Consider the following 11,544-nt stretch of genomic DNA (forward strand, 5'->3'; position numbering starts at 1 on the left):
TGAGAGCACTGAGGTCTGTTCCTCAGACCCACAAGCCCAGAGCTGGGCCTAGATTTCTAAGAGCCTGAAGTCCGCAGGCTCACTGAGGTCTCACCTGCTGGCAGCCTGCTGGGATTCAGTCCTGGCATCCCTCCTCCTCACACCTCCGCCCCATCCTCAGGAACCCGGCCTCACCTGGTTGTTTGAGTGGAGTTTCTGGAACTTGAACGTGCATATGAATCACCTGGGTTGCTGTGAAAATGCAAGTTCTGGTTGGGTAGGTCTGGGCTGGAGTTTGATACCAGGTGTTTCTAGTGAGATTAGACTGGCCAGTGCTGTTCACTTAGGGGCACACTTTGAGGAGCAAGGGTCAGAGAGAAGAAATGTCTTTATTACCAGTTGAGAAAAACCAAAGACACGGACTCCCGGAATAGGTGTGGTGACAGATCTCACCCGTGTCCTGAGCTGAGGAATAAGCCTTTGAAATTCTGCAAACCCCTAAAGCAGCAGGATTTGCAAGATCCAGGACCAGACCAGGTTCTGGGCCTCGCTCTGGCGTGGAAGAACCCAGGAAGGGGGCAGGGGGTGAGGGGTTCACCGCTAGAGGAAAGACTAGAGGGGAAGGACTTCAGGAGGGATGGAGGGAGAGGAAGTGCCCGCCTGGGAAGCCGTGCTCCTCTGGAGTCAGCCCGGGAGCAGGCAGCCACCCACTGACCTGATCTCCTCCAGACCAGTCCTGTGGACCCCCCTGGGAGTAGCGTACCCTGAAGGTAGGCAGCGCAGTTCAGATGCACTGGCGGGACTCTCACTCTGGGTCATTCAGAAGCATCGTTTGGGGCCTGTTGGCGGCCAGAGTTCTACCTACCGACAAGTTCTCAGCCAGAGAAACGGAGGATGACTCAGCTTCTGCCTTCCTCCCTGCAGCTCTCCTCCACCCAGAAGTGGCCTCTAGGAGGCGATCGGGAGGCTGCCTCCAACCCTGATGGCAGGGGGCTGGGGCGGCCGAGGAGCTCTTAGGTGGATGGGTGCAACTGGATTCTATCGGGGACACCTGAAGCCAGAGCTGCGAGCCTGACCAGGATGATGGAAAATTAAACGAGGAGGCTCTCATGCCTCCATAAGGGTACCCAAAGCTAAGCCTATAAATGCTTCCCGGTTACAAAATCAAAACCTGAGGACCACCAGTCACAAACAGCCAGGCTGTGAGCTGCAGCCCATCTGTAACTTCCTAGCTTTGCCTCCGCACTTTCTCTATCAGTCTCTCCCAGCTCCTGTTCGCGGGTAGATAACCATCTCCAGTTTTGCGTTACCCTAATATATTTTTGCTCAAATAAACTCTTAACATTTGCAGTATGCCTCATTTTATCTTTTAACAACGCAAACCAGAGGATCCGTGCTTCTTTTAATGTATTTTATTTTGGAGAAGCAGTACTCAGCCTTTACTCCAAACTGTTTTTCTTCTCCCCCTCCTCCTCCTTCTCCTCCTTCCTCCCCTTCCCCTTCCCCTTCCCCTTCCCCTTCCCCTTCTCCTTCCCCTTCTCCTTCTCTTTTTTTTTAGGGAATGCAGCTTTATTATTTTCAGGCACAAACAATGACTTGGGCTGGGCTAACCAAATACTGCATGATTGAGGGGCGCCGCTTTAATGTGCAGATAAAAGGATGGACAGTTGGCACAGCTGCTCGTGCCTGAAAGATGCTTCCGTGATGCTTGAAAATAACTTGTCTTAGGAGGCATCTTGTTCCCAGTCATTCCACTATTTAATGTGTCCCCCACAGAGAGCTCAAATATAAACTTAACCTCAGTCCTCCTAGATCACAACATGCATCAAATTAGTCAATATGAATTGAGGACTTTTACCATGTTTCTATATGTGTTGATTTGTCACAGAGACCAGCCTGAGGATTTTCAGCAAGCGCACTAAATCCAAATCAGCAAGTTATCTGTTCACAGTGTGAATATGGACACCAAAAAACTGAGTTTCTGTCATTTCAATTAACGACCTGTTGGGTTTAAATATGCAAAAACATGTTTTTAATTTGCATACATTCATGACAGGTAGAAGTAGCACAGGCTACGGACACGCAGGCTCAGTGGCCATGGCTCACGAGTCCAGCCGCTCCACAGCATGTGGGATCCTCCCAGACTGGGGCACGAACCCGCGTCCCCTGCATCAGCAGGCGGACTGTCAACCACTGCGCCACCAGGGAAGCCCGGAAGTAGCTGGCTTCTTTAAGCTGCAACGAGTAAGAGGGTTTACAGTGGTCAGGATGTAACTTTAAGCAATTGAGCTGTTCTGAGAAGGGCTGGAAAGACTGAAAACACGTTGAATCTCAACGGAAAAACACCGTTTTTTACTGAGCCTGATCAGTCAGCCTGATGAGGCTGATGGCAGTGATGCAAAGACTATCCTGTAGCCCATTTGGAAATTTCTTCCAGAAATAATCCACTTTCCTACAACAGCCAGGGGCCTGTGAGGCCATTATCAGAATAACGCTATGTGTAACAGAATAACGCCCCGCCATCTAGGGGCCTGTGAGGCCATTATCATACAAAGCAGCACTTGGTTCTTTTGATAATACTTTTATTTAAAATATTTATTTTTAAATTCTATAGTAATTTTATATTTATGTATTTAATTTATTTGATTTATGTATTTAAATTTATGTTTATGTATTTATATACATTTATAATAAATTAAATTATATTTTAAAATAAAATTTTAAAGGATATTGATTTGAAAATGAGAATGTTTATCATTTTGGAGGCGTTTTTCTCTCCCCTAGGCCTTGGTACAAGCCAGACTAGGCTGACATCAGCAGTGGTCAGAGCGTGTCCCAGGCGCACCCTTGAAGAGGACTCAGTGGGTCCTCGAGAGTCTCTTCCCCCGACATCTTCACCCTCCCCAATGAACTCACCCACACAGATACTTCAGTGATGCAGTTCCCACGGGGTACCTGCCCCACGGGGTCTGATGGTAATCACAGAGACTAAGATTTTCCATGCACTCACTTTTCATTCAGCCCACTTCTAGACAAGAGCTTCCTTGAGAAAGTCCCTGACTAAAAATGATCCTTTTCTAGGTCCACAAATTATAGGTCTCTATCCCCATGTCTGACATCATCACCTTCCTAAGAGGCATGTATGCCCAGCGCCGCCCTCTGCACCCTGCAACTCAGGCCTGCGATACTTGAAGGGAAATGGTGTGTCTGAATGTCAGCGTGACCCTCCTGCACAGGGAAGAAGGAAGGGAATTCCCGGGCCAGGGGAGATGTGGAGATTTTCATAACAGTAGGACTAAACGCTGTATGATCACCCTCAGCTCAGAGCTATTTCATTGTCTCTCTTCAATCTCTTAAGAATATTGTAAAAGACTCCCAGCCCTTGGTTTGTAAATTACAGGACAGAAGTTGATCACTTGTGTCACAGGCACAGAATGCCTTCCTTCCACGTGGGGAGGGGGGAGGTGTACATTACCAGACAGATGTTCTTAACAAGCTGTGTGAATTTGGGCAAGTCTCTTAACCCTCCTAGATCCCTCTTCTTGTATGTAAAAGTGAGAGTCTGAACATGCAAGCAGACAACGGCCAGACCATGTATAAAAATAGGGCTCTGACCCATATCTGCAGCAAGGAGCCCAGAAAACCATCCACCGTCTGTAACAGCCAGTCCAGGAAGCAGACATACTATCTGTAAATCAGACTCATAGGAAGTCAGACCACTGTCTCTAGCAAACAGTCCAGGAAGCCAAACAGCAACTTCTGTAATAATTGGCCCCACATGGCCAGGACGTGATTAATAACTGACAGCTTCCCTGATTTTTGTGCCTGCTTCCAATTTAGGAACAACCAGAGGAAACCAAGTATGCACCCCTAACCAACCACATGGGATGCCCTGCTTCTGGCTAGCCTGCCCACAGCAGCCCCATGCCCACAGCCTCCGGGCAGGGCACACCTGAAACCTTCCTTTTGTCCACTGAGAAGCTTTTTCACTCCTCCACCTGGCTCTGAGTCTCTGACAAAACACAAGTGACGGTGGCTGACTACCTTCTAAGCTCTGACTAAACAGCCTTTACCTGCTCTCATTTGAGTGGTCTTCCGTTATTTCCACATAAGCAAGGGCTAGGTTAGGTGATCAGTCTATGGCCCCAGTGTTTGAGAAGTCTACAGAAACTTAAATATTTATTCAACAAATATTTACTGTGCAGCCGGTTTCATGCCAATCACAGTGCTAGATGCTCGAGCCATTTGGTGAGTTTCCAGTCTCGTTAGGGAGAATGTCGTAAATCAAATGATTATCCAAACAAATGTAAAACTGCGGTGTTACAAGGAGCCATGTGTGATGCTACGAGCCTGAGGTAGGTGGCCTTGTTAAGGAGAAAGGGCAGGATTTTTCTGAGGAAGTGGTACCTACACTGAGATTTGAAGAGGATGAGAGCTTACCGGTGAAGAAGAGAAGAGAGAAGCAAGGTGCCAACCAAGGTCATGGGGTGGGAGGAAGCCCAGGGCATAGGAGGACCAGAGCAAGGTGGTCCTGGATGGAGCCGAGAGCAAGGGGGATGCTGCCAGATGAAGTTAGAGAATGAGGGACCAAGCCACACAGGGCTCATAGGCATTCTGTCTCTACCTGAAACTAACAACCGCGATACAGTAGCTAACACTTACTGAAAGCTGACCATGCGTCAGTCACACTTCTGAAGTCTTTAGAGATGTGTTACACTTGTAGTAATAGCTGCTACTTATTAAAAGTCAAAATACTAGTAAGAGGTGGATCAGATTGGTGGAGGTGGAGAGAGTGGACAGATATGTATGAAATTTAGTAGGTAAAATCAGAGGACTTGGCAATGAATGAAGTGTAGAAAGTGAGAAAAGGGGAGATTTCCTCTAGGATGACTCTAATAAGAAAAAAAAAAGAAAAATAACAAGTGTTGGCAAGGAAGTAGAGAAATTAGAACTCTCACAGGAAAGTAAAATGGTGCAACTACTGTGGAAAACGGTTCGGCAGTTCCTCAAAAACTTTAACCTTATGACCCAGCAATCCCACTCCTAGGCACATACCCAAGAGAAATGAAAACATGTTTTTACAAAAACTTGTACACCAATGTTCACAGCAGCATTATTCACAATAGCTGCAGATATAAACAACTGAAGTACCCGTCAACTGGTGAACAGCTAAAAAAGTGGGGTACAGTCACACAACGGCGTATTGTTTGACCATAAAGGGGAATGGAGTGTGGTACATGTTGCAACCCAGGTGAATGTCGAAAACATGCCGAATGAAAGAAGCCAGGCGTAAAGATCACATACGATTCCATTTCTATGAAATGTCCCAAACAGGCAAATGCATAGAGACAGACAGTGGATTGGTGGTTGCCAGGGAACAGGGAGTGACTGTGGACATGTACCCGGTCCCCTTTTGGGATGACGGGGATGCTCTGGAAGTAGAGTCGCGATAGTTGTACAGCATTGTAAACACACTAAAATGCACAGAGTCATATACTTTAAAATGATGAGTTTCATGTTATGTGAATTTTATCTCAATTTAAAAATCACAAGAGGGCTTCCCTGGTGGTGCAGTGGTTGAGAGTCCGCCTGCCGATGCAGGGGACACGGGTTCGTGCCCCGGTCCGGGAAGATCCCACATGCCGCGGAGCAGCTGGATCCGTGAGCCATGGCCGCTGAGCCTGCGCATCCGGAGCCTGTGCTCTGCAACGGAAGAGGCCGCAACAGTGAGAGGCCCGCGTACGGCAAAAAAAAAAAAAAAAAAAAAAAAACATAAGAAAAGAAAAAAAAGTAGAGAATTTTTTCCGACTGACTGCAATCAGAACACAAGCGGAGGCAGGACCGGTCCGAGTAAACAGCAATTAGGTGGAGATGAGGACTGGTCCAGCCCCGCAGCAGGGTAGGAGCTTTGTCCCTGTCAGCAGGTGGGGCGCTGAGAGCCCCTGGCATAGATTTCCAAGATTTCACCGATGGTGACCTGGAAAGTGTTCAGGTGGAGGGGATGCTATGGCAGGTGGCTTGATGCGTGCATTTAAAAAGTACGGGTGGAAAAATGCCCGCCAAAACAGCAGGGTGGGCTGGATGCCGCTGAGCTGTTTTGAGGTCTCTCAACATCGGGGCTCGGTGACCGCATACAAAGGGGCCTCTATCTCCCGCAGAGGAAGGACAGACCCAGCCAGGATGCAGGCTGAGGACCGCATTGTTGGAGTCCTGGCGCTCCGGAGAGGTGCCACTGCTTAGCCAAGACAGGGCCCGGTGGGGAAAACCTGGGATCTTGGAATGGGGACGGCTGGATGGATGCCCTGAGGATGCTGCTTCTACGGTGCCCCTGGGCCCCTCCCTAGTGAGCCAGGTGCCGCAGAGGCCCCTTCCCCACCCCCAGGGAGCAGCCCCACCTCTTCTCTTCTCCTGGCTCCTGGGATGTGCCCTAATGTGGAAAAGAAAAAACGACAGTGAGAACTGCCCCTTCATTAAACTGTACTGGGAGCAAGCAAAACCCCTTTGAACTTTTGCTTCTAGAAGTCAAAACTGTGAAGCAGTTAAAGTAGCTTCTTATCAAAACTAACAGCTTGCTCCTCAAAAGTCACTGCAAGACCCTGGTCATATGCTTCTCACTTCAAAGCTGTGATGTCTTAACCTTTGCCCAACCTCATCCCATTCCTGGCATTCCAAGGTACACCTTAAGATCACTTACTCCAGGACGTAATGCCCGCCGTATGCCCTAATTCCTCCATTTGGGACACTGCTGAGACAGACACTGAGGTATTCTCTCTCCTGGTGCAGGTCTAATACACTTAGCTTTATGTGATCAACAAGTGTTTTGGGTGGTCTCCTTGGGAAGACCACTGTCAACACAAAAAAGACATGGATAATAGTAATAGAATAAATTTAACACAGTAGACGTTTCTCACTATGGTGCTGACCTGTTTCGGTTTTGTTTTTTACTTTATTCACCTATGATGTGTCTGACCTGAGTCAGTTCCAACCGGTTCCTTTTCTCAACAGAGAAAACATAGGAAACATAAAAGAAACAAATCAGGAAATATACCAATAAACGCACTTCACATCTGAGGTTCAAGAAAAGAGTGGCTAAAAAAGAGTGGCTGTCTCACCCAAGGGAGGAAATAATGATTGGTATTATTAATTTTTATATAAATTTATTTTATTTATTTATTTATTTTTGGCTGCTTTGTGTCTTCATTGCTGCACGCAGGCTTTCTCCAGTTGAGACGAGCGGGGGCTACTCTTCACTGTGGTGCGCGGGCTTCTCAATGCGGTGGCTTCTCTTGTTGCGGAGCACGGGCTCTAGGCACGTGGGCTCAGTAGTTGTGGCTCGCAGGCTCTAGAGCGCAGGCTCGGTGGTTGTGGCGCATGGGCTTAGTTGCTCTGTGGCATGTGAGATCTTCCTGGACCAGGGCTCGAACCTGTGTCTCTTGCATTGGCAGGCAGATTCTCAACCACTGCGCCACCAGGGAAGCCCAATAATGATTGTTATTAATGAATTTCCTACCCCTGTAAGCATCCTCTGATGACTCCACCCTCTTTCCTTTAGCTAGAATCCTATCTACTTTGTCTGCACTTATTTGGTTGAATAAAATTTATCGTGACTAACTTTAGGCTGGCCTTTCCAGGTTCTGAAATGGTTGCCAAGTATGTGACGCGTGGACTGGAGATGTGAAGAACTATATCTAGGACACTGGGGCTATTTGGACCTTGAGAAGAATCAGATTCTGATAAGAATGTCCATTTTTGTGGACGCAGACTTCGGCCACATTGGCGCTAGTCTTCATTGTCCAAGTTGATCCTTTGGGCATCGTTGTTATGCGAGCAAAACAAAAGAGCTAAACCTATCGGAAGATTTATCTATTTGCTGTTGTTATTCATGATCAGGTTTTCTTAATGGTATTTTTATGGGTTCAAAAATATACTCATAGAACGAGAAATAGGCATAACTTTTCATACATACTGCTTATGTCTCACATACAAATTTGGCACAAATTCTACTCCCTGCTCAACAGATAGTTGAGTACAAATCAAGGGTTCACAAATCTGGTTCTTTTCCCATGGGTTTCCATTTTAATTTCATGTCTCATCGTCATTTCTAATAAGAATTACGTCCTAAGTGTTTACCACGCATTATTCATTGATTATTCCAGTGAGTTTGTAAGCTAGTTACCTGGCCATAGCTCTCTGGTAATTATAGACCAAAAGAGTGGGTGATTGATGCCTCCTGAGTGGTCAGTCAGCAAGGGTCCTAGTGTTGTCGAACCCAAGATCATGTGTCGGGCTCACAGTGAGGCCAAACAAACCGAAATGCCAGAGTTTGGGGTCCAGAAAGGATTATTGCAAAGCCAAGCGAGAAGAACAGGTAGCTCACGCTCAAAAGACCTGAACTCTCTGATGGTTTTCAGGGAAGGGTTTTTAAAGGCAACATTTGGGGTGAGGGCTGCAGGGTGCATGACTTTCTCCTGATTGGTTGGTGGTAACAGGGTGGTGTTCCAGGAATCTTAATCATCAGCATTCTGGTTCCAAGAGTCTGGGGTCTGCATGCTTGTGGTCACTAGGTAGTCACCCTCCTCCACCTTCCTGGGGGTCTTAGTTCCTGAAGAACAACTCAAAGAGATGCATCAGATTGTCATGTGTATCCCTTGAGGAGGAACTAGGACTCTGTTTTATCCCTGAACTATTGTTTCTTGACTGCTATTCCTTTGTTTCTGCAGTCCCTCACTTCCCTAATTAATGACTGCCTGAATCTGCTCTTCGAAACCCAGGGAAGGCCCAGGAGACTAAAGCCTTTTTCTACAAACAAGAAATGGGGAACACAGAAAGACTTCTGTGCCCGGGAGGGCCCCGCAGGTCCAGCGTGGTTTCACCAGCAGTGGTTGCTAAGCCTCTGGCTCTGAATATCTGCCTCATCCCTGCTGACTCAAGACTTTCTGCCAAGTGGTTAATCTGTAAACAAACTCTTAAATATACTCAGGGTGTTTCTATGCTTAAAGCACTATTTTATTTGTATTACTCCCTTGATCAAAACTTTCCAATGCCCCCTGATCAAAGTCCAAAGTCCTCAGGCTGAAATTTTAGCTTTTCCAAAGTCAGATCCCTTTTCATTCTTCTAGGTTTACCTCCTGCTATGCCCTCCAGCAATTCAGAGACTCCCAACCAAACAGAACCAGTCCATATGCCCTGCACATTGCTGGCTTTTTCTGCCCCCAGGCCTCTGCTGATGTCACTTCAGGAACACCCTCCCCTCCACCCCAGAGGCTCAGCCAGGTGTACTGTTTAGGAGGAGCCAAGGTGAGGTGATCATAAAAAAGGTGGAGGTCCTGCATTTCAGTGGGTTTGGAATAATTAACACAAAATCACATCACCCTTAAGGCCTCTTCATCTGCCTGTCTCATCCTCCTGATTTGTTTTTTTTTTTTCTTTCTGTTCACATCCTTTTAATTTTTTATTTTATTTTATTTTTGGCTGCGTTGGGTCTTCCTTGCTGTGCATGGGCTTTCTCTAGCTGTGGTGAGAGGGGGCTAGTCTTCATTGCAGTGTGCGGGCTTCTCACTGCAGTGGCTTCTCTTGTTGCAGAGCATGGACTCTGGGCACCCGGGCTTTAGTAGTTGTGGCAAGTGGGCTCTAGAGCACAGGCTCAGTAGTTGTGGCACACAGGCTTAGTTGCTCAGCGGCACGTGGGATCTCCCCGGACCAGGGATTGAACACGTGTCCCCTGCATTGGCAGGCCGATTCTTAACCACTGCGCCACCAGGGAAGTCCCTGTTCACATCCTTTTATCATGATTTTAACAATGGTCATGTAAACCTACCTTAAAAGAGGTTTAATCGTGCTTAGGGGGAATGGCTTCTCCACTTGCTTCCCTGGAATGGAAGACCACCTGGCTGTGTGCAGCCTGCTCTATCTCTGCCCTTTGAGAGCCACCCCCCTTCAATCCCAGCTCCTCCCCTCCACCCCTGGATTCCATGGATTTCCTTTGTAACCTATAAAATGGTGACATGGTTCTTACACATACAAACACTCCGTAGGTGTTCTGTCTCATCAGCGTCTCCGTCCCCACATCTCCTAGCAGAGGGTTTACTACATTGTATTGAATCAATCAAATAAAAGCAACAAAAGAGGAAGATAGTTTTGCAAGCTGAAGAATTCATTTAACAGTAATGAGAATCACCGTTTGTAACTCTGTAAGTGTCCAGCTCTGTGAAGCACAGCCCCATGTGTAGACCATCAACTTGTTTTCCTCCCTCTCTTAACTTTTTGTTCACTCCCTCTCTTAATTTTTACATAAATTTGGAGAAGAGAAGCAGAATTTGCCACCCCAAAATATGCCTCTTTAGTATAAGAATTATTTTGAGCTGGTTATTTTTAACAAACTGCAGACACAGGAGAAACTCTGAAAACTGACTAGAAGTTACCCTTTTGTAAGAGACATTTACATTTATAAGAGAAATCTTGGGAATTCCCTGGCGGTCCAGTGGTTAGGTCTCCTCTCTTCCTCTTCAGGGGGCATGGGTTTGATCCCTGGTAGGGGAACTAAGATCCCACATGCAATGTGGCGTGGACAAAAAAAAAAAGAAAGAAAGAAAAGAAAAGAAAAAAAACATATAAGAGAAATCTCCATTTGTAAATCTCCTCTCTCTGTACCAGAGAGAGGATGACCAATCTCTAGAAACTCTATCAAGTGGATAAGGCAGGACTTAAATCTCACCCTCCTTTGCTGTGCTTTGCCTGAAAACCTCCCATAACTGGTGCCCTGGCCCCAACATCTTTTGTCTTTAACTGAAGATGATATTTAAGGGGGTGACTTGGGCCATTTCAGGGAGTTACTCAGTTTTCCTGGATGTCTCCCATGTATACAGCAGGTATGCATATTATTAAACTTCTCTTTGTTTTTCTCGTGTTAATCTGTTTCTTTTAATTTTTTTTTATTATAAGAACATCTCAGCCAAGAACCTAGAAGTGTAGAGAGAAAATTACTTTTTCTCCCCTACAAAGGCAAGTGTCCACTTTGGGTCCATCTCATCTAGGAAGTAGTAGAAGTTGTCTGTAATTCATGCAATACGTGGTTTTGTCTTTAGAACGCCAAATAATTGGTTTCACTTGTTTTTTTAATTATTGAATTGACTTGAGCAAACAATAGTTTGGGGATCTCAAAACAGCCTGAATTGACCAAAAAGAAAATGTCATTGAAATCCCACTACTGGGCATATACCCTGAGAAAACCATAATTCAAAAAGAGACATGTACCACAATGTTCACTGCAGCACTATTTACAATAGCTAGGACATGGAAGCAACCCAGTGTCCATCGACAGATGAATGGATAAAGAAGATGTGGCACATATATACAATGGAATATTACTCAGCCATAAAAAGAAATGAAATTGAGTTATTTGTAGTGAGGTGGATGGACCTAGAGTCTGTCATACAGAGTGAAGTAAGTCAGAAAGAGAAAAACAAATACCGTATGCTAACACATATATATGGAATCTAAATAAAAAAGTGGTTCTGATGAACCTAGGGGCAGGACAGGAATAAAGACGCAGACGTAGAGAGTGAA

Source organism: Pseudorca crassidens, chromosome 12, assembly GCF_039906515.1.
Source record: "Pseudorca crassidens isolate mPseCra1 chromosome 12, mPseCra1.hap1, whole genome shotgun sequence".
NCBI lineage: Eukaryota > Metazoa > Chordata > Mammalia > Artiodactyla > Delphinidae > Pseudorca > Pseudorca crassidens.